This window comes from Lissotriton helveticus, chromosome 1_1, assembly GCF_964261635.1.
Source record: "Lissotriton helveticus chromosome 1_1, aLisHel1.1, whole genome shotgun sequence".
NCBI lineage: Eukaryota > Metazoa > Chordata > Amphibia > Caudata > Salamandridae > Lissotriton > Lissotriton helveticus.
In genome coordinates, this window is record NC_136057.1 from 1,177,027,113 (window position 1) to 1,177,047,186 (window position 20,074).

General features: G+C 48.1%; 1 protein-coding gene across 1 annotated transcript in view; it reads left to right on the forward strand.

Moving 5' to 3' along the window:
• The first annotated feature begins 17,814 nt into the window (after positions 1-17,814).
• The window catches only part of PLXNB2 (plexin B2), a 774,855-nt gene continuing 772,595 nt past the window's right edge, over positions 17,815-20,074 (forward strand). Inside the window, exon 1 of the mRNA XM_078679101.1 lies at positions 17,815-18,084. The gene's annotated coding sequence lies outside the window, so the exon portion shown is untranslated. The remainder of the gene's footprint in view (positions 18,085-20,074) is intronic.

A 20,074-nucleotide genomic window follows, 5' to 3' on the forward strand; every position in this document is an offset into this window, starting at 1 on the left:
AAAATGGAAAGTGTTGAATGGGCTGGAATGAAATTATGTGCAACTTGTCTGGAAAACTAAAATAGGAATGTGAGGGCCATGTTTCAAAATGCTATTTTTTTAATACTACGAGTCTCGTGTCAGAGCATAAGGAAGTGAAAGGGTTACATATTTCTACAGAGATGACAAGAGTGCAAAGAAACTACTTGGCAAGCGCAACTCTATTGTATTATAAGAGAAACCTTCTGCTCTCACCTGTGTAGATGGGAAGCCACCAAACCAGTTTTTGGTCAGGACATCACACCCCTGCCTGGTATTTCCCCCAAAAAAACACTCCATTACACACTTCCGAAACAAGTTCTGATTAAAATAACTAATGATTTTTAAGAACCTGGTCTAAATGCAATTCATAAAATCATGAAGCACCTGAGCCCCCTGGTGAACCACGCGAGGGATTAGGGTGGGATGTTCACGCCTGGTGTTGTAAATCAATCAATCAATCAGTCAGTGAACTTGTAAAGCGCACTACTTACCCATGAGGGTCCCAAGGCGCTGGGAGGAGGGGGGGGGGTGCCGCTACAGCTTGAAGAGCCAGGTCTTGAGGAGCCTTCCGAAGGAGAGCAGGTCTTGGGTCTGCCGCAGATGGGTGGGGAGGGAGTTCCAGGTCTTGGCGGCGAGGAAGAAGAAGGATCTGCCGCCAGAGAAAGTTGTATGCGTGGGACGGCGGTAAGGGCGAGGCTGGTGGAGCGGAGCTGGCTGGCGGGGGTGTAGAAGTTGAGTCTGTTGTTCAGGTAGGCTGGTCGGTGTTGTGGAGTGCTTTGTGTGCGTGGGTGAGGAGCTTGAAGGTGATCCTCTTGTTGACGGGGAGCCAGTGCAGGTCTCTGAGGTGGGAGGTGATGTGGCTGCGGCGGGGGACGTTGAGGATCAGTCGGGCGGAGGCGTTTTGGATGCGTTGTAGTCGTTGCAGGTGTTTGGCCGGGATTCCAGCATAGAGTGCGTTGCCGTACTCCAGCCTGCTGCTGACGAGGGCTTGGGTCGCCGTTCTTCTGGTATTGATCGGGACCCACTTGTAGATCCTGCGAAGCATGCGGCGGGTGTTGTAGCAAGAGGAGGAGATGGCGTTGACCTGTTTTGACATGGAGAGTGAGGAGTCGAGGATGAATCCTAGATTGCGTGCGTGGTCCGTGGGTGTTGGTGCTGTTCCCAGTGTGGTCAGCCATCAGGATTCGTCTCACGCAGAGGGGTTGGGGCCGAGGATTAGGACCTCTGTCTTGTCCGAGTTCAGCTTAAGGCGGCTGCTCCTCATCCAGTCGGCGACGGCCTTCATTCCCTCGTGGAGGTTGGTCTTGGTGGTGTGTGGGTCCTTGGTGAGGGAGAGGATGAGCTGGGTGTCGTCGGCGTAAGATATGATGTTCAGGTCGTACTGGCGGGCCACTCGTGCGAGGGGGGCCATGTAGATGTTGAACAGGGTCGGGCTGAGTGATGAGCCCTGGGGTACGCCGCAGATGTTGTTGGTGGCTTCGGATAGGAAGGGTGGGAGGCGAACTCGCTGGGTTCTGCCAGAGAGGAACGACGTGGTCCAGTCCAGGACCTTCTTCTTAATTCCAGCTTCTTGGAGGCGTGTTCTTAGTGTGTGGTGGCAGACCGTGTCGAAGGCTGCCGACAGGTCCAGGAGTATGAGGGCTGAAGTTTTGCCGTTGTCCAGTTGGCGCCTGATGTCGTCTGTGGAGGCGATGAGGGCTGTCTGGGTGCTGTGGTTCCGTCTGAATCCGGACTGGGATGGGTCTAGTATGTTGCTGTCCTTGAGGTGGCAGGTCAGCTGTTGGTTGGTGATTTTCTCGATGACCTTCGCTGGGAAGGGGAGAAGGGAGATGGGCCGGAAGTTCTTGAGGTCTTTGGGGTCCGCCTTGGGCTTCTTGAGGAGGTCGTTGATTTTGGCGTGCTTCCAGCTTTCCGGGAATGTTGCTGTGTCGAAGGAGATGTTGATGACCTTCCGTAGTTGGGGTGCGATGGTTGCCTCCGCTTTGTTGAAAATGTGGTGTGGGCAGGGGTCTGACGGTGATCCTGAGTGGATGGAGTTCATGACCTTGCGTGTCTCGTCGTTGACGTGGGTCCAGAAGGTCAGCTGGGTGGTGTAGGTGATGTTCTGGGTGGGGTCTGTAGCGGTCGGGGTGGATGGGGTGTTGAAGCTGTTGTGAATGTCGGCGATCTTGCGATGGAAGAAGGCGGCCAGTGAATCGCACAGATCTTGCGAGGGCTGTACGTCGTTGGTGTTGGCGCTAGGGTTGGAGAGTTCCTTCACTATGATGAACAGTTCTTTGCTGTTGTGTGCGTTGTTGTCCAGGCGTGCTTTGTAGCAAGATCTCTTGGTTGTTCTAATGAGGTGGTGATGTCTGCGGATGGCGTCCTTGTGGGCTGCGTGGCTGTCTGGTGTGCGGTCATGGAGCCATTTCTTCTCCAACTTCCGGCAAGTGCGTTTGGAGGTTTGGAGTTCTTCGGTGAACCAGGTGGCTTTCTGACTGAGGTGGTTTGTGGAGGGTTTCTTGAGCGGGGCGAGTGTGTTGGTGCTGTCGTCGATCCACTGTCTGAAATTTTGGGCGGCGGCGTCTGTGTCGGTGGGGTTGGTGGGTGGATTCTGGGTGAGGGTGGAGGTTAGCTGGTCTTTGGTGACATTGCTCCAGCAGCGGCGGGGGAGCTGTTGGGTGCGGTGGTGTGTGGTTGGTTTCTTGAAGGTGAATTGGATGCAGCGGTGGTCAATCCAGTGGAGTTCGGTGGTGTGGTTGAAGGCGATGTGGGTGCTTGTGGAAAAGACGGGGTCAAGCGTGTGGCCGGCGGCCTGGGTGGGTTCAGTGACGAGCTGTCGGAGGCCGATGTTGGCGAGGTTGTCGATCAGGGTGGCGGAGTTGGTGTCGTTGTTGTTCTCGAGGTGGAAGTTTAAGTCTCCGAGGAGGATGTAGTCCGTAAAGGTTAGTGCGTGGGTGCTGGCGAGGTCGGCGATGGAGTTGCTGAAGGGGGCCCGGGGTCCGGGTGGTCTGTAGACGAGTGATCCTCTGAGGGTGGTGTTGGGGTCGGTGTGGATCCGGAAGTGAAGGTGTTCGGCGAAGTTGAGGCAGTCGTCAGCGAGGGTGTGGACCTGGAAGGTGGACTTGTGGACGATGGCTATTCCTTCTCTGATTCCGCTGGTGCGGTCTCTGCGGGAGATCTTGTAGCCGTCCGAGATAGCTATGGCGATGTCAGGTGCCGAGGAGTCGTTCCACCAGGTCTCGGTAAGGAAGGCAACGTCTGGGGCGGTGGTAGCGAGTATGTCCCAGAGCTCGACGGAGCGGGTGTTGAGAAGTATGCAGCGGAGGTGGTTGGGTCCGGTCCTAGGAGGTTTGGTGGTTCTGTCGCAGGTGAAGTGGCAGGAAAAAGGTCCGTGGGTGCGTTTCGGGGCGGCCTGGATGTAGCGGTGGTCTCGGCCGGTGTTGAGAGCAAGGAGGGTGTTGGCGTCGTATCGGAGTCTGGCGTCTTGGCGTGCGCGGGGTCCAGGGGGTCTGGCACTGTGCCCAGGCGCGAACGGGCGCAGACGGGCTTGCCATTTAAGGCGGGGAGTGAGGGAGGAGCAGCTGGGAAGCGGGGCGGCGAGGGGGCGTGGCCGCAGGGGGCAGTGGTGGGAAAGATGGTCACAGAAGCAAAGGGGTAGTGGCGGGGAACGCGCTGGACGGGAAACAGCTATGAAACGGGGGACAGGAGGCACAAAAGCTGAAAAAGGGGAGGCGAAAGAGCAGCGAATGCAGTACAACTAGGACGCACTAAGCAGCAAATACAGTACAGATCAACAAGCGGTGAAACGGCAGAGGGCAGAGCGGGCGCAAACTCGTGTTCGGCCCAGCAGCGGCAGGCGATCAGGTGGAGCTGTCTGGCAGCAGGGGGGTGACCTGGCCTGCGAGCAGGTACTGTTATATCAGCAACTTGTTAACCAGAAAAAATGCACCTTATTTTCACAACTGCTGGAATTATGATCTTCTGTGACATGTTCCTTTTAATTATGGATTTACCACATTTGTCACATTATGAGATGCAACCTTTGACCAGAAAGCAAACCTATATTAAAATGAGACAATAGCAAAATACTTTCACAAAATGTACTACACAATTTGTTATCTCTTGATACTCAATTCGTGCAACCATACGCATAACTTGGTATTCCTTTGCCCACAAGAATCTTTTAAGCAAATAAAAGTATGTGATGATATCTTCAGTAGGTCAATTTAACGTTCTACGACCTACTCTTTGAAGAGCATATAGGTTTATTTTCTTTTTTGATGAGCAGGCAGGTTACTTCCTCAGGTAGGTTCAGGACCAGCTAACTGGCAAGCCCTTCGTTAATGCAGGCAAGGGGCTGAAACGTCCCTCAGCACATAAGGTTTATTTTGGTAAGAATTTGCAACATGCAGGGGAGTGGAATTTTTAGTGCCCGATGCCCGGAACATATAGATTTTTGTCAGAGACAAGAAGTTTTCAACTCTATGTTGTCTGACGGACAAGGAGACATTCTTGCGACATTAACCTCAACGTTTTGACAACCCTCAACAACAATGTACTTCCACTGCCAGCAGACATGACAGATGTCCATGACCTCACAACCCACTTTAACAATTCCATGACTAGCATCTTGACCCAGTTTCGCCCTTTTAGCTGAAAAGACTGTCCTCTAAAGACTCCAACCCATTGTACAATGGGAGCCTAAATGAACAAAGACGCAACTTGAGACTAGCTGAACGGGCTTGGAGATCCCCACTTTCCGTAGAGCACCGTAAGCTACTGAGATCTTGGAGGAGCACCTACAGCAAACACATTAGAATCTCAAAAGCAAATTTCTTCAAAGTTCAATTAAACAATATCAGAAATCGCACAACAAATCCATTCGAAATTATCAAACATCAGTCCTCTCAACAACCCAACTCCTCCACATTAAGTCTCAACTCACAAACAAACTGCAACATATTTGCCTCTTAATTCCTTGTAAAATCGAAAAAGATAGAAAATGACCTCGAAACAGCAAAGGAACACCTCACAATGATACCTCCATATATCCTCCACATGCAGCTGACTGTACAAACCCCTAACCAACATGGACTCACCCTCAAAAACAAAGCGTCATGGAACACTTTAAAAACAGTTGACTAAAAGGCCTTTCTCAACATCTTAACAACACTTAAACCATCAAATCCCTTCTGCGACCCTCTTCTAGGCAACATCTCCAGCGAGATCAAAACTTCTCTAATACCCCCCTGGACAAAGATAGTGAATGCTTCACTACTGCAAGGAACCCTTCTAATCTACCTAAAGGCTGGACAGGTAACCCACATTCTAAAAAAAAAACACAGCGGACCACACAATCCCAGATAACTACTGTCCAATATCCACTGTTCCTGCCCTAGCAAAACTACTGGAGAAATTAGTCCATTCCCAACTATGCAGCTACTTAGCTCAATTCCACCTTATTGACCAGTTTCAATCAGGCTTCCGTCAGGACCATAGCATGGAAACAGCCCTGACACACATAATCGATGACGCACATGAAATACTAGATCAAAACAAATCCTGCCTCCTCATACTCCTACACCTATCCTCAGCCTTCGATACGGTCAAACATAACAGTCTCCTGGATTTACTTGAACACAGAATGTTTTTTTTAAAGGGGCTGTCCTAAAGTGGTTCGCCTCTTTCTTAGACAACCGAACTCAAAGAATCAAGAATAATCAATCGCTGTCCACTAACACTCCGGTCACCCTGGGAGTCCCTCAGGGTTCCTCCTTATCACCTACCCTCATCAATCTATTCATGGATGCCTTAACTGAAATTCTGAAGCTCTCCAATGTTCATTACCACATGTATGCGGATGATGCGCAACTATACCTAAAAATATCATCCCTGGAGGATATCCGTTTACTCAACACAACTCAGCAAAATACCCACAACTGGCTGACCAGAAACCATCCCAAACGTAACGTGTTTAAAAACAAATTCCTCCTAACTGCCCCACCACTAAGACACAGGGACATTGAAGAATAGATGAAACACTTATCAGCCTTCAACTGCACACCACACATCATAGATGCTACAAAATCACTGGGAATAACACTAAACAAGAATCTCACCATGAAGGAACACATCTGCGCAGCCACCAGAGGAGCAAACTTTCATATGACCATTCTTTGAAAACTAAAACCCTTCCTCTCCGCCGACTACCTCAAATCGGCTTTGCAAGCTCTAATGATACCCAGAATAGACAATGGGAATACAACCTTTTGTGGTTTGCCGAGATCCAGACTGGCTCCAACAAGAGTTTCCCTCAACACGCTGCAAAACTCGTCACCGGCTCCCAAAAAAACAACCACATCACCCCTGATCTAAAGGCACTGAACTTGCTCCCTTTTGAGTAAAGAACACAGCTGAAAATGGCTTGCATGACACAAATAGCCCTGCACTTCAACATACCAAGGTATCTGGCCAATAATCTGGAATTATCAGATGGCGGCAGAACGTCAAGAAGCACCAGCATCTTGCTATTGAAACCTCAAAAATTTCGGAAAAAGAAAACATACAACCGCACTTTTTTTCGGACTAGCACCTATGATCTGGAATGCCCTGCCCCCTGAAATCAGAATGAACCCTTTAAGCACCTTCTTCAAAAACAGAAGTCTAACTGCTTTTAATGAACAAAACGTTACCCTGATCCCAACGCTTGATTTAGTTGGGTACTAATCAGACGAAATTCACCAACCAGGATCTGCACTTGACTCTAAGTGCGAATGGCTAACACACTCTGGAGTACCTTCCGGACCTACAACGAAAACTGACTACATTTATGTTTCCTGTTAGCTACTCACATATATGTTTCTAGTTTATCTTGGTTTCTATTTGATGTAACATTTGTAAACGCTCCCCGATACCCTTTCAGGGTCTAGTTCGCGCTATATAAACCTTTATAAATAAATAAATGATTAAGAAATTCTTTCTAGCCCCCTACATCTACTCTAACCGGACTATCAATTATTTCTAACTAACAACCTAAAAATCCTTGTCTATACCTGTTTTCAACTGTAATTACGGTAAACGGAACAACCACTGTGGGTGACGCTGATCACAGTCAATGGGAAATGTGGAAGCGAATCTCGCCAGTGGAGGGAAATGTTAAAAAGGATCTGATTGGCTGCAAGTCTGAGCCTGTACTCTAGGCTCAGATTGGCTGTTGAGCCTTAAATGCATTTAGACCTTTAGCCCCTCTTTTTCATGGTGGACTTGGTTGGGAACTTATATTGTTGTTTTTCTTTTTTTACTTTTTCCGTACAGTTGCCCCACTTTGTTTAAAATGTTGCTCCACATTAGTGCTAAGTGCCTAAGGTTGTCTTAGGGGTAAACTTCTTTTCTCCCAGAAAATCTGAGAGAGTCCAAGGCGCAGCTGGCACACAAGAGCACTGGAGAAACACAAGAAAGTTACACAGGACACAGTCAACTCCTCTCACATTTAACAAGCATTTGCAATGCAATAGGTCTCGCATTTGTGAGAGTTTAAGCTTTTGGCATTGTAAATGACACTGCCCTTTATTTATCTGTTGTCTGAACCAACACATAAATAAAAGGCATTGTCATTTAAAATGCCAATAGCTCAAACTCTGACAAATGCAAGACCTATTGCTTTGTAACTGCTTGTTCATTCTGAGGTCAGGCGTGGAGAGGAGGTTCACTGATGTTTCCAGTGCCAGCACTATGCCTACATGTACGCAATGTCAGATGTGGACTGAGTTTTCTTACGTTTATAGTTATTGGTGATTCTGTGGTGAGGTTCACATTTATTATGCTTGTTCTGAGGTAGGCACGGGGAGATTAAGTGATTTAACCGGAATCACAGAATGTTTGAGCCATCGCCGTGAGTCGAACCCGGTTCCACAGCATCAAAGTCAGCAGCTCTGGCGGTAGTGCCACATCCTCTATTAACATTCTGGAAAGGCTGCCTCTGACGGAGTGCTGCTGGTTACTCTGCTAGGTTGTATTAGTAGACAGATGGCAGTCAGGCTGTCTTGCTTCAACGCTAACGCTGGGAGTATGAAGGCGCGTGAGCCTTGGGAAACCCGGGACAGAGGGAGAGGAAGTTCCAAACTTTACTCCCAGGCTGCGCGTGTCAGCCCTGGGCATCCGGTTACTACGCATGCCCATGCATCCTCTTTGCAAAGCTACATGCCTCGCTTCTCCTCCAAGGTCATTTCTTTTTTTTTTTTTTATTTTTTTTTTTTTTTTGAAAACCTTTATTGTGCATGAAAAGAGTACAAATACGGGCCCACAACCGTCAGGCCGGCCACAATACTTCCAGCAGAAAGGCAAACATTACGGATTCCCAGCGGCACCAGGATAAACAGTACCAACACACAGAATAAGTTCTCAAACGAATACGAGCCACCAGGAAATCAGGAGCAGTGAAGGTTAGGTTTTTAAAAATTTTGTAAAGGGTATAAAACATTAATCAGGGAAGAATAGAGATCAAGGAGCACTGAGTCCGCGTTATAACTGCACATCATGCGTAGGCAACAGCATAGTACAAAATCACCCATAGAAGCGACATCCAAAACAACATGGCGGATCAAGGCGAAACAACAGGAGCATAGACAGGCAAGCACACGCCACGCATAGCGCCACCCACTTCTACTAACCCCACCTTCGGACCCAGGACGGAAACAGGTTAAAGAAAGCGCAGAAAATAGAAGGCCCATAGAAACGAACTACATAAAGTAAACCCTCCTCCCCCCACCCTACATCAATGCGGAGGCTACGGCCTACCCCCCCCCCGACAACGTGTCTGTCGCCCACAAGAACCCGAAATATAGAAGAAGAAAAGAAAGAAAAGAAAAAGAAGTCCCTAATATTGGAGGAGGGCCCATCTTAAATCACCCGAACACCCCGGCCATAAAACCTCGTCACTCCCCAGAATAACAAGTAAAGCATCAATATTTATAGAAAACAGGGAGAGACATCAGAAAACGCTGCAGCACACTTAGAGGAGGCGTCCCGTCTCGGGCCCCCACCCGCCCCTTAAATACAGTAAACACAAAAGAGAGTCACGCCTAGCCCTGGCCAGATTTCAAGCGTCCATCCAAATATGGCCCCGGATGACACTCCGCCCCAGACAGAACAAAGGGATAAGATGGCCGCCCTCTACATGAAGAAGGCCCCCCTGCGCGAATCATACAAACACAGTCACAAACCATGGCAGTCCAGAATACTGTCGCACCCGAGTCCATCCAATGCAGCACAAAACGGCAACTGAAACCCAGCACATCTCCGGCCTGGGCAACGTAAAAACAGAGTCGTATCCCCAGCTGAGCCATGAACGAAAACAAGTATCCATTGTCCAACAGGAAAGGCTGAGGCGGGCAGGGAAACAAAGTAGCGTCAAAAACATGGGCTGGCGGTAGGCTCACAAAGGGCACAAGCTCAGGATGTTCCATAGGCTGAGAATCGCGATGCAACATTGTACCCATGCCGGTTTTAGGAGAGACTCGGTCGAGCCCACAAGGGGGGTCGGCTGGCGAGGCATTTTCCTGACCGAGAATGGCTGTGTCCAGCCTCCCACTGAGCGCACAGAAGCGATCATGCCAGTCCGACCTCAGCTCGGCCAGCGCTGCAAGGATGGAACCATGGGTGACGGAATGCTGCGGCCGAACTAGTGAATCGGCAGTGCAAAGAGCGACAAGGGGGTCTGGTCGCATCTCAAGATCATGAAGGGCGAGATCTTCAGGGGCAGAGAGTAAATCCATCCGTACCACGGAGGAGACGACCGCCATATTGTGTAGCAAGCTAGGGTCCCCGCTCATTCGGGTGGGACACACGATAGGCTGCCGGGGCGCAGTCGCAAATAATCGTCTGAGCTCTCCCCAATAACGTGCACTGGATCCTGTAGGTTCCGGATGACAATCCGTCCCGGCGTGTAACAATGGCAAAGCGCAGCGGCCATTTCCACCTCAGCGAAGTCAAAGCAAGGCAGCGCACCTCAACAGCGGTAGGAGGGGAAAGGCGTCAGCGACTCACGGCCGGTCGAAGAGTCCTTCCACAGGAGGGATCAGTGCAAGCACCTAACAGGCAGTCATGGCGGGGGGCGCAGGCACATCACTCGCAAGCGGGAGCCGCGGAGTCATGGTCGTCTCCAGCTGGGCGCATCAACCCGGGGCACCGGACCAGGGCTCGGCTTCGATCGTCAAGAAAACCCGTCTTTACACCAACAATCGGGCAGGTAGGAGCACCGGAGGGACGCCACCGGCCACAGCGCACCTCGCTTGTCCTTTCGCGGCCACTTCGTCGCCGGATAGGAATCAGGATAGTTTAGCAGCAAAACAGGCTCGGGGAGCCGGGCGATCACACGTCTGTCTCCGTCGCCATCTTGGCTCCTCCCTCCCCAAGGTCATTTCTAAGCAGCAGCAGCAAAGGCACGCGCGCGGGCTTTCAGAGGATAATCAGAGCCTAGAGGTGTCTGAGCGTGATCCGCCCGGCTCACTGTGACTATAGGAAGAGCCCCGGGGTCCCCTTCGCTGTGCATGCGCCCAATCACATACCTGCCCAGTCAACCACCTGTTTTTTTAACATAGCTCTTAATACTGGGAGTTGAGGCGCTCATGATGACATTAGGCGCTGGTGGAAACTGACTACTAAATACCACCAAACGCGTTTCCGTTCGGAAGCCTAAATTCCAATCCAGGTTTTTTTTCTACTTGAAGAGTCAGGAAACATAGCACAAGGCGGCAATTTTGTCTCCGTGTCCGTGTGTGTGCGCACAGCCTCTCCCCCGTATCCCCTCACTCTCTTTCAGAGGCGTAGCTAGAGCTTGTGGCGCCCGGGGCTATCTTTCAGATTGCCGCCCCCTGGGGGGTGCTAGGGAAAAAGGACGGCGAGATCCTGAAAGAGGTCAGAGAGAAACTTAGTATCGCTGCTAATAGTCAGGTGAAGCTCCACAGGCAGCCCGCTGCTAAGCTGAGCTCTGGAATTGGGTGTGAAAGAACTTACTTAGGACGAAACAATCAAAAACTAATCACTTCCTGTGCTCGTCCTTGAAAAACTTTCAGTAGCTTAAGGCATGTTAGCTACCTATGCCTTCCAAACATAGAAATGGAAAAATTGAAGAGCAGAGTACCTGCTTGTTTCTGAGAAGTGCTGGTACTCTGTAATTAAACGTACTACGTCACTCTTGAGAAGTGCCGGTACTCTCCAATTAAGCATATTACGTCACTCTTGAGAAGTGCCGGTACTCTCCAATTAAATGTATTACGTCACTCTTGAGAAGTGCATGCACTCTCCGTCTCAAAATAAAAAAGTTCTGGTACTCAGTATCTGCCCATTTAAAGCTCTGATGCCTTCCTAAAACACAAGTGCTAAGCAAAGTGGGTACACTCATGTCTACTTTAATCTTCACTATCCATCGAATAGCAGCTCAGCTGCTTTGTTAGTCTGTCAGAAGTGGGGAGGAGTGGGAGACGCCTTATAAGCCTGACATGGTTTTATTCTGCTGTTTGTGGAGTAGCTGTTGTCCCTTTTATTGTATGAACTTGTCAAGCGAAATGCCAATAACATTTTCTTACAAAAAAAGAACTTAATCTGTAGAATCTTTGAGTTTCTATCGAAGGATGGCCCTGCCTCTGGCACCATTCAGTAGTGCCAATAAATAATATTAATGCCTCACTCTCTATGCAAGCTTTACCTAAGAGGTAAATTCCACTGAGAGAGCACTGAGATCTTTGGAAGCATTATGACCTGTTGTGGCACTGTTTATGTCCCTGTCTGCTGTTCTGTCTGTTTAGTCTCTGCTCACCACCCCGATAGGCAGCCATCCTCAAAGAGGAAAAGTGGAGGATTCTGCTCTGGGTCAGTGAGGCCTGTGGTAGTAGGTAAGAGGAGGAGCAGGGAGGGTGTCAAGCTCCTCATGGGGGCGTTCTGTATTGCCGACAAGCCTTCATCTGCAATAGAGAATAATTATTTGAAAAAGAGGTTGAGAGGATAACAAGCTCTGATGTTCCCCAATTGTACCCGAGAGACACTTGGGATGTGGAAGCAAAACTGGACATAGTATGGGACAAAGAAGGATGCGGTGTTCAAAAGAACCTAATGGCTACTGAAATCTGCGCCGCACATCAATACTTTTCTTCATCATCTGTGTGTTCATCCCCTCTGAAATAGACAGAATGGCTTGAAAGTGACTCTCAAGCATGAAACAGGGGATATTTAGTAAATGGTTTCCACCAAATGCTTTGATTCTAAGCAGAGTACTGTTCTAGCTCTAGCCACAGAACACTTTGGAGTTGAAAGGTTTGTAATACTTTTCATGCAAGGGAAGCAGGTATGCTGGGCGCCTCTGCACAGCACCGGGAAGCCGGTGCGCTTGCAGTTACATAACTGCATGTCACATATGCAGACAGGGTTCCTCAGTGACAGACTGTCAGCCGCACGTGTTGGGGTGGGTGGTGAGTCGGTGACATGTGTGTCAGTGTCCCCAAATAATAAACGCTGCCGCCACGTGCCACTAGGGCAAAGAAACAATTTGGATGCTGCAGAATCGATCATGGACAATCATTTTAATAATGAAGGAAACCTTAATTAATCCCTCAAAGAGAAAATTTCTCCAACAAAAAAACATGCATTCTTAGTATGGATGTACACACCACAGTCAATGAACTAGTTGTAAATCATCTTAAATATATTTGTCAACAGAAAACCAATTATCGGAATGTACAAACCGTAACATAATGCAAACAAATGTTTTTTGCTATACATCAATACATACATTTAACCTACGTAGACACAATATCACATGAACATAAACAAACAAAGAATCCTTGTAGCCCTAACTTCTTATGGGAACATTTTATTTTTATAAATTATAGTTTGCAACCCATTATAAAGAAATAGCCCTTAGTACAGCACCAATGGAGTGCATGATTAATCTGGTGCCCTATACACTATCGCAGGGTACTGTATTTTTCTTTTACTGAACAATTTAATCTCAGTGGGCTTCTCTTTTATGATAATGTCGATGCATTTCAACCCTTTTCATCCGGGCCTCATCAGGACTTGGGGCGGAAAGGAAACCTAAAACACAATAAGGTACAGATCTTCATATTTACATATATACTCTTATATACAAATCTATGCAAATTGATTCTTGTAGGAGATATAGCTAATCACAAAAACTGACCAGCAGAAAATTCATACCACTGAAAATACTTCTGTGGGCAACACAGAGCATGAAAAAGTGCTGAGCGTGTATAAAGACAGGCTGATATTCTCATATATCACCATGTCGGAATTTACCGTGTGGAGCGACTAACCCAATAGGAAAGGCCCAAAGAATAAAAAAGATTCAAAGAAAGAGATTAAGACCCTGAAATTCCTAAGTACCACAACTCTTGCCGAAATAAAGTGCTTATAAAAACATTAGGGTGAAAGAAAAGAGCAAGATGAAATACAGAGTACTTCTGTAAGTAGCTACCTCTAAAAATCGTTGATGGTACTTTTAGAGTATGCAAATACGGGAAGGTTCCAGGGGCAGGACACAACTAGACAGGTGCTCTTCTGAAAAGCAATAAAGGCAACTCATGAAGGCATGGGCAAAAGTAATTTAAAACGAAAGAAATTTGAAGCAAAAGGGGTCTTTCATAACCTCTGTATATACCTACTTATTTTACAACAAAGGAAAAACTCCTTCATTTGTCTCGAGTGAAAACATTCACTGGCTGGCCCATTTTAGTTGCTCCACAAGCATAGAAGGTGTACTTGCTCCCCGTTTTAATTATTCCGAACTGGCTTATCTGAAAAGCAAAACTGAATAAGCAGGGGGTCAGAGTTAAATCGGCCTGACTTCTATCTGTCAAAACACACAAAATGATGTAAATGGCGGCTTACCGGGAGATTAATTCAATGGCTGCATAACCTCGACATCCGTGGAGACTGGCGCCAACAATGAGTATCACGGAAATAAATGTGTTGCATAAAGAGTAACCTACGTGATGGCCATAAACACTAGACTACGGGCAGATATCTATCAGGTCAAAAAATGCTCCAAAGTGAGAACAGACTCTGACCCGTCTGTCTAATTAATGGTAACTCCTGGATGGCTGAATGAAGCAGGGGACAGCAAATAAAATAAACTCTACCTACTAAATCGAAATAATAAAATTGAAAAGAACCACTAGGGTTACACTACCGCCCCCAAAATAGTGCCGCCTGGGGCGGGCCACCCCCACTGCCCCCCCCACTGACCCCCAGCTACGCCACTGCTCTCTTTGCAATCCTGGACTGAGATGAGCATAATAATGATAACATTTTTTGACGCATATTTGAGTAATCTCTGTAAAATAAACAACACTGGGAGCAATGACTCTTCCACCGACTGAGGGAACGGCTAAGTCGTGATAGGCGTCCACGAGGGACGACGGCCCACACGCGAAAACAATGGCTCACAACAAAGACTGTTGCGCTTCCAAGAAGACGCACTGTGTGCGTTCCACGTCCAAACTGCAATACAACACGGCAAGGCAGTACCAGAATGTCGATAATATTCTAAAATTGCTAATAAAGAATTATAACACACACAAAAAAAAATACCTCTGCATGCCCGCAGTCTCTGGAGTCGTGTGCGCCACTGCTCACTCCATAGGAGTTAACTTTAAAAACCAGTGCGCGAAACTGAAAGCGCGGTTGTAGCGCGTGAAAGTGAATGCTGCAAGCCGTACGCAGGAACATCTCCTGTCCATTGGTACGCGTGCACATCGAAGTTAACTTTAAAAACGAGCGCACAAAACTGAAGGTGCGGTGGTAGCGCGTGAAAGTGAACGCCGCAAGCCGTGCACGGGAACATTTCCTGTCCATTGGTACGCGTGCACATTGGCTGTCCAGGTGCAAGCTGAAAGAGACGCAGTGAAAGTGCACATCAGCTGTCCGGGCAAGTGCCCATCTCCTGTCCCCCTTCGGACACAAAACCGACAACAATAGATCTCGCAAAGGCAAGCAGCGCATGCGCTGCGTCGCAAGGCGAGACCTAAAAAAACAAATACATCTGTTATTTGCGTATTTCCACCGACCCAGCGTTAGCCAGTTCCTTACTGCACACCTTCACCTCTTGGTGGGTGGGCTGTGCTGTTGGGAGTCTGCAAGACGTCTGAAGGTTGTAAAATGCTTTAGGGAGGGCGCAAGAAAGGATGTAGTTGAAAAAATACAACACTGGTGTGAGAAAAAAGGAAAGTAGTTGAGGCAGTATGAAACATTTGTTTATGTAATGAAGAGTAAAACTGGATTGTTCTAGGGCTGAAAGGAACGAACTGCGTCAGTCAAGTGCCACCGTCACTGCCCAGTTATTGTCCAACCAAGTCTGCCAAGGGAAACCCAGATGTCCGTCTTACATGTGAGTTTTCATACGGCCTACAGCCCCCTACTCTGTCTTGCCTTACACTTTGAACACATATAGAGGGTGCAAGAAGCAATGACTCACAAAATTGTATGTGACACATATCTTCACATGCAGGGTGAATTCCAGGTCGACCTGTGGAATCACAACTAAAAAGGAAGTGTTTTACAGGTCCATTTAAAAGTGTATTCAAATTTGTGTTGTAGCTAAATGTGCACCAAAAGAAATCTTGCGCACGGTTTCCAACTGCTAATCAGGCACAGACTGTAGCGTTCTTTACTGGTCATTAATCTACATTAGTGTGTGATGACTTATGGTGGGGATTGTGACTGCCTGAAAATGGTATAGCATGCCCTTTCCATTTCAAACCGCAGTCATTATAACAGGTCCTTTATTTCGTTTGAGAAAAATATCTGGCATCTAGAGCTTCATCCAACTTTTTGTTTAAACTGCATCAGCAACTACCAACTGGCCATTTTTCTCAAACCAGTGTTGTCAGACACAATGAAGCACAGCACTGCTATACTTATCAAGTCCCAGACATCAAAGCTCAGTACCCTTTGTCCCCACTTAACCTAGTGCCAAAAAAACAGAGCAACTTAGTTCTGGAGCATTATTATGTTGGCTATTGCCACCTCAGCTGACTATTAGAAAATTACTTTTTGGCGGTCTTTCCAGTGCAACAGTAGGTGGTTGGGATGCAAGTGTTTCCCCTCTGACTGCATGTCCACTTTGTGAGGAAGTCATACCACTGGCAAGCGCAGCTGAACTCGCTGGTTGCAAATGGAGTTCCAAGCAGCCCAAGTAAGGTCTATGAGTAGATGGCAAGGGAGTAGGAACAGTTGTCACAAAAACAAAAGAGGGGCTTCAAGCAAGTATGCTGGATAATGAATGGGAATGGGTGTCCGGTGCGGTGCAGTGCGGAGGTGAAATGGAGTCTTCGGTGACAGGAAGTAGGTGAAGTGGAATGGAGCTTTTGTTGATAGAGTAGAGGGGAAGGGAGCATGTGGAGTGTGGTAGGAGAGTAGCTGTGTAGACAGTAGAGAGAGCCTGCTTGCGGTTAGAAAGTGGAGGGAAAATGGGTACGTAGCTAGAGGTGGGTGAGTACTATAGCAAGAGCCCTGGACCCTGCCTATGTTGAAAGATTGGAATGAAAAGGGGAATGGTGATGCAGGTGACACACTGGATAACATAAGGCAAGCTTGGGCCTGTGATGAGCAAAAATGGAAGTCTGATTTGTGAGAGAATAGACGAAAGGGAACATGCAGGCTGTGGTGGGAGACCAGAGGTGGAGCAGGGAGAGTTGAAAAATAAGAGGGTGAAGAGAATGTATGGTATACTTTAGGATGTGAGGGAAGGAACTCATGAGTCTGTGTTAGGTCTATGGGATATGCAAGCCTATGGTGCTTGAGGACAAAGGAGAAAATAGGTTTAGTACCCATAGACCAGTAAATCCAATTAGGTAACACCTAGGAAAAGTTAATCTCTTTATAGGGTAAGTAGATTTATGTTGTTTTTAGTCCCCTGGACAAGAAGACTTTTTTAAAAAATCCACACCCTGTACCTGGCTCCATATCCGCTTTCGTATGCAAGAGTGTAGTATAAAACCTTGAGGGAAGAGGCAAGTGTCATTCCTAGGGAAGCTGCAGGTCGTCCTTGCTAAGGAACAGGCATTTGCAGGAACCTCCACTTTTGCTTTCAACACCAGCGGCGAAGCAAGTGAGCCCTGGGCCCTAGAGAAAGCACGGAAAATGACTGGTCGAGTTCAATAGGTAACAATAATGAGAGCTCTGTGGGCCCCTGTGCAAGCCCTTACTGCACCATTGATACCTACTCCCCTGTTGCTCACCCCATACCGGGTTCAGCTCCATACGAAGAGACGGGCATACCACAAATCCAATAAGCGCACAGAATTGCACACTTAATAACAAAAATAGGAAGGCAGGCACTGTCGTATTGTGCACCTGTATAGGTAAGCAAGTTATACAAGATCCATCTCCGCCTTTTAAGTACACTGAGCTTAACGATAACGGACAGCGATGTCGAAAAAAAATGACCAAGACATAGGAGCAGGTTACCCTTTTGTGCCTTTACATAATGTGATTTTCGCTGTTTCTGTGCTCACAAAAATCACATTCCTCGAGCTGACGTCAGAGTTCCAAGCCCAACCTCGCTGTCTGGTGCGTCAAGGTCTCCGATGGCATCTTAAAAAGGTATGACTGGGGGAGAGCAGTGCCCCTGAGTCCCGGGCGGAGGGGGGCAGGTGGGCACGGACCCCTGTAGAGGCGAGGCGGCACCGCAGACCCCTCCAGCGCCCCTGCTTCCAGGCCTGCGTGGGAGCGGGCCGTGGAGAAAGTTTGGGCTCTGCCTCCGCCCTCCCTGCCCTTCCACTGGCTGAGCCCGGCCCGGGGGAGGGGCGCGGGCCGCTCCCTCTCATCCCTGCTCTGGCGCTGCTTCCTGCTCCGGAGCGGATGTGTGCGTCGCCCACAGGTGCGCCTCTCCAGCCCCTGCCTGCTCCCGTGTGATCTTCCGTGGAGGCGCACCCCGGGACCCCCGCGGGCACGGACCCCCGCCCCCCTCTCCTCGCTGTGCGCCCGGCGGAGGATGCACCCAGGCTGCCCGGCTCTGCTGGAGCGGCACGGCGGCTGAGGAGCGGCTGGGCGCAGCGCAAACTTGGGGTAAGTTGACTTCCGGGTGGACACCGCACCTGCTGCAGCGGTGGGAGGGGGCAGCACCCCACCCCCGGGACCCACCACCGCTGGTGGCTCCCCCCGCGCCTGCATGGGGGCGTCAGTGGCCGGAGCAGTCTGGAGACTGTACCTGTGAAAGCAGACAGAGGGGTGTCTGCAGAGGCCACTTGTTCATGGTCACCCAGGCGACCCCAAAAATGACCAGCAAGTGATTTGGCATGCAGCCCTCGGTTCTGATTTTGAATATTTGTAAACCTTACCTTAGGTGTATAGAATTCTTATAGTATACCATGTATTAATTATGTCGTTTTATTGTATCGGTTACTGTTTTGAGGAATTATCCTAAATGTATTTTCCCTAAATCATCCATTCGCCTACAAACGTCATCGACAAAGCCGAAGGATTTCCGAGCTACGGAAAACACGCTCAGAGTACCCTCTAAGCACCCATTCTAATCCGTTTACACGTATTTTCTCCTGTCGTTTTTTTTCCCACAACCCCTTTCTTCTCCAATTGCGTTTCGAGGGAGCTGCATGCAGCCTGTCACTCTTCATTTCCCATAGTGTCCAGTGTGCATGTGCGTGTTTTGTTTCGGTGCTGGGAGGTATGCGTGATTGGCGGTGGTCCGCCCTGCTCTGGCATATGGCTTTCGTTAAGGGGAATTCCTGCCCTCCGCGCCGCTGGCACTGGACTTTGACTCCCGCTTGTTACTGCTCGAATTCTCCGAATAAGCAGCGTGTTTTGTATGGATCGTTTGCTTGTAAAGGGCAGAGTGGGTCTCGCGCTTCAGGCATTTTGTTTTTATATCAAATTTGAATGCATTGACATTTGTTAGAAGGGCTCCTTGGCCTGTGGAGGCTGATCAAGGCTCTCTTTAAATGACTCGGTGTTTTGGAAGCGTTACGAGAGTAATGTGTGTCACAAAATGTTACAGTTTATCTGTCTCCCTCAAAAGAATGAGGGACCACGAACTGGCAGGGTGGTTGTAAACTTCAGACTGTTTTTACCTGGAATCTACCAGACAATGCAAGCAGTTTGGTTGCAAAAGACCTATTGTGGGTTTATCAACAACATACTAGGGCTTGCAGCCCACCCATTGGTTGGCTTTGCTGTCAGTCTTATTTGTTTGCTTTATATTGGACATCTTTCCTGGTTTCATCCCTCCTGGTATTGTTTTTCCCCCGTGGATCATAGCATCTTTACTATTGCTTTCAGCAGATCGTTACCATACTTTCTCTGTTCACTTTTTGGGAACTATTATTTTGTTTTTGTTTAAGCATTAAACGAGAGGGCATGTGTTTTCCTGCTGTCTCCTTCATTTGCTCCCCCACCCTGTTCAGGCACTCTTTTTTTCATTCTGCATTTTAAAACCGTGCATTTGTGTTACTTTTTATGTACAGATTCACCTTGGATTGCTACATTTTAAAACGTGTCTGTTAGTTGACATGTATCATTTGCCTGCAAAATGACATACATGACAGCCGCGTCAACTTTTTTTTTTTTTAACAAGACACTCCAGATTCAGTTTTTAACAAGACACTCCAGATTCAGTAAAGCTGCAGTAACTTTTAATTCTCTCGGTAGAACTACAATGCTTTTTTGGGTCACATTGTGTGTGTGTGTGTGTGTATATCCGTGCTGCAGTTACTGCAATACTGTACATCATGGCTAAAAGCATTAGACACGCCAGTGGTGTTATAGGCAAGCCGGTTGGCTTTGCCAATGCTTGTATTAGGTATGACATTAGGTGAGACCTTTTTTGATTTTATTGTAATTATATCTCTAATATATTTACTTTTAGGGGCTTTTAGCCTGCCTTCATTGGTCTCTTGTGGTGTCATTCAAATATTACTCTCACCCATTACAGCATTCAGTATAGGGTAGTGGGTCATCCCACGCCTGTCATTGGTTAACTCGTTGTAAGTAACAGCAGTCCAAACCATCCCTTTGCTCCCTGGAGCTGCTATGGCCAAAAATA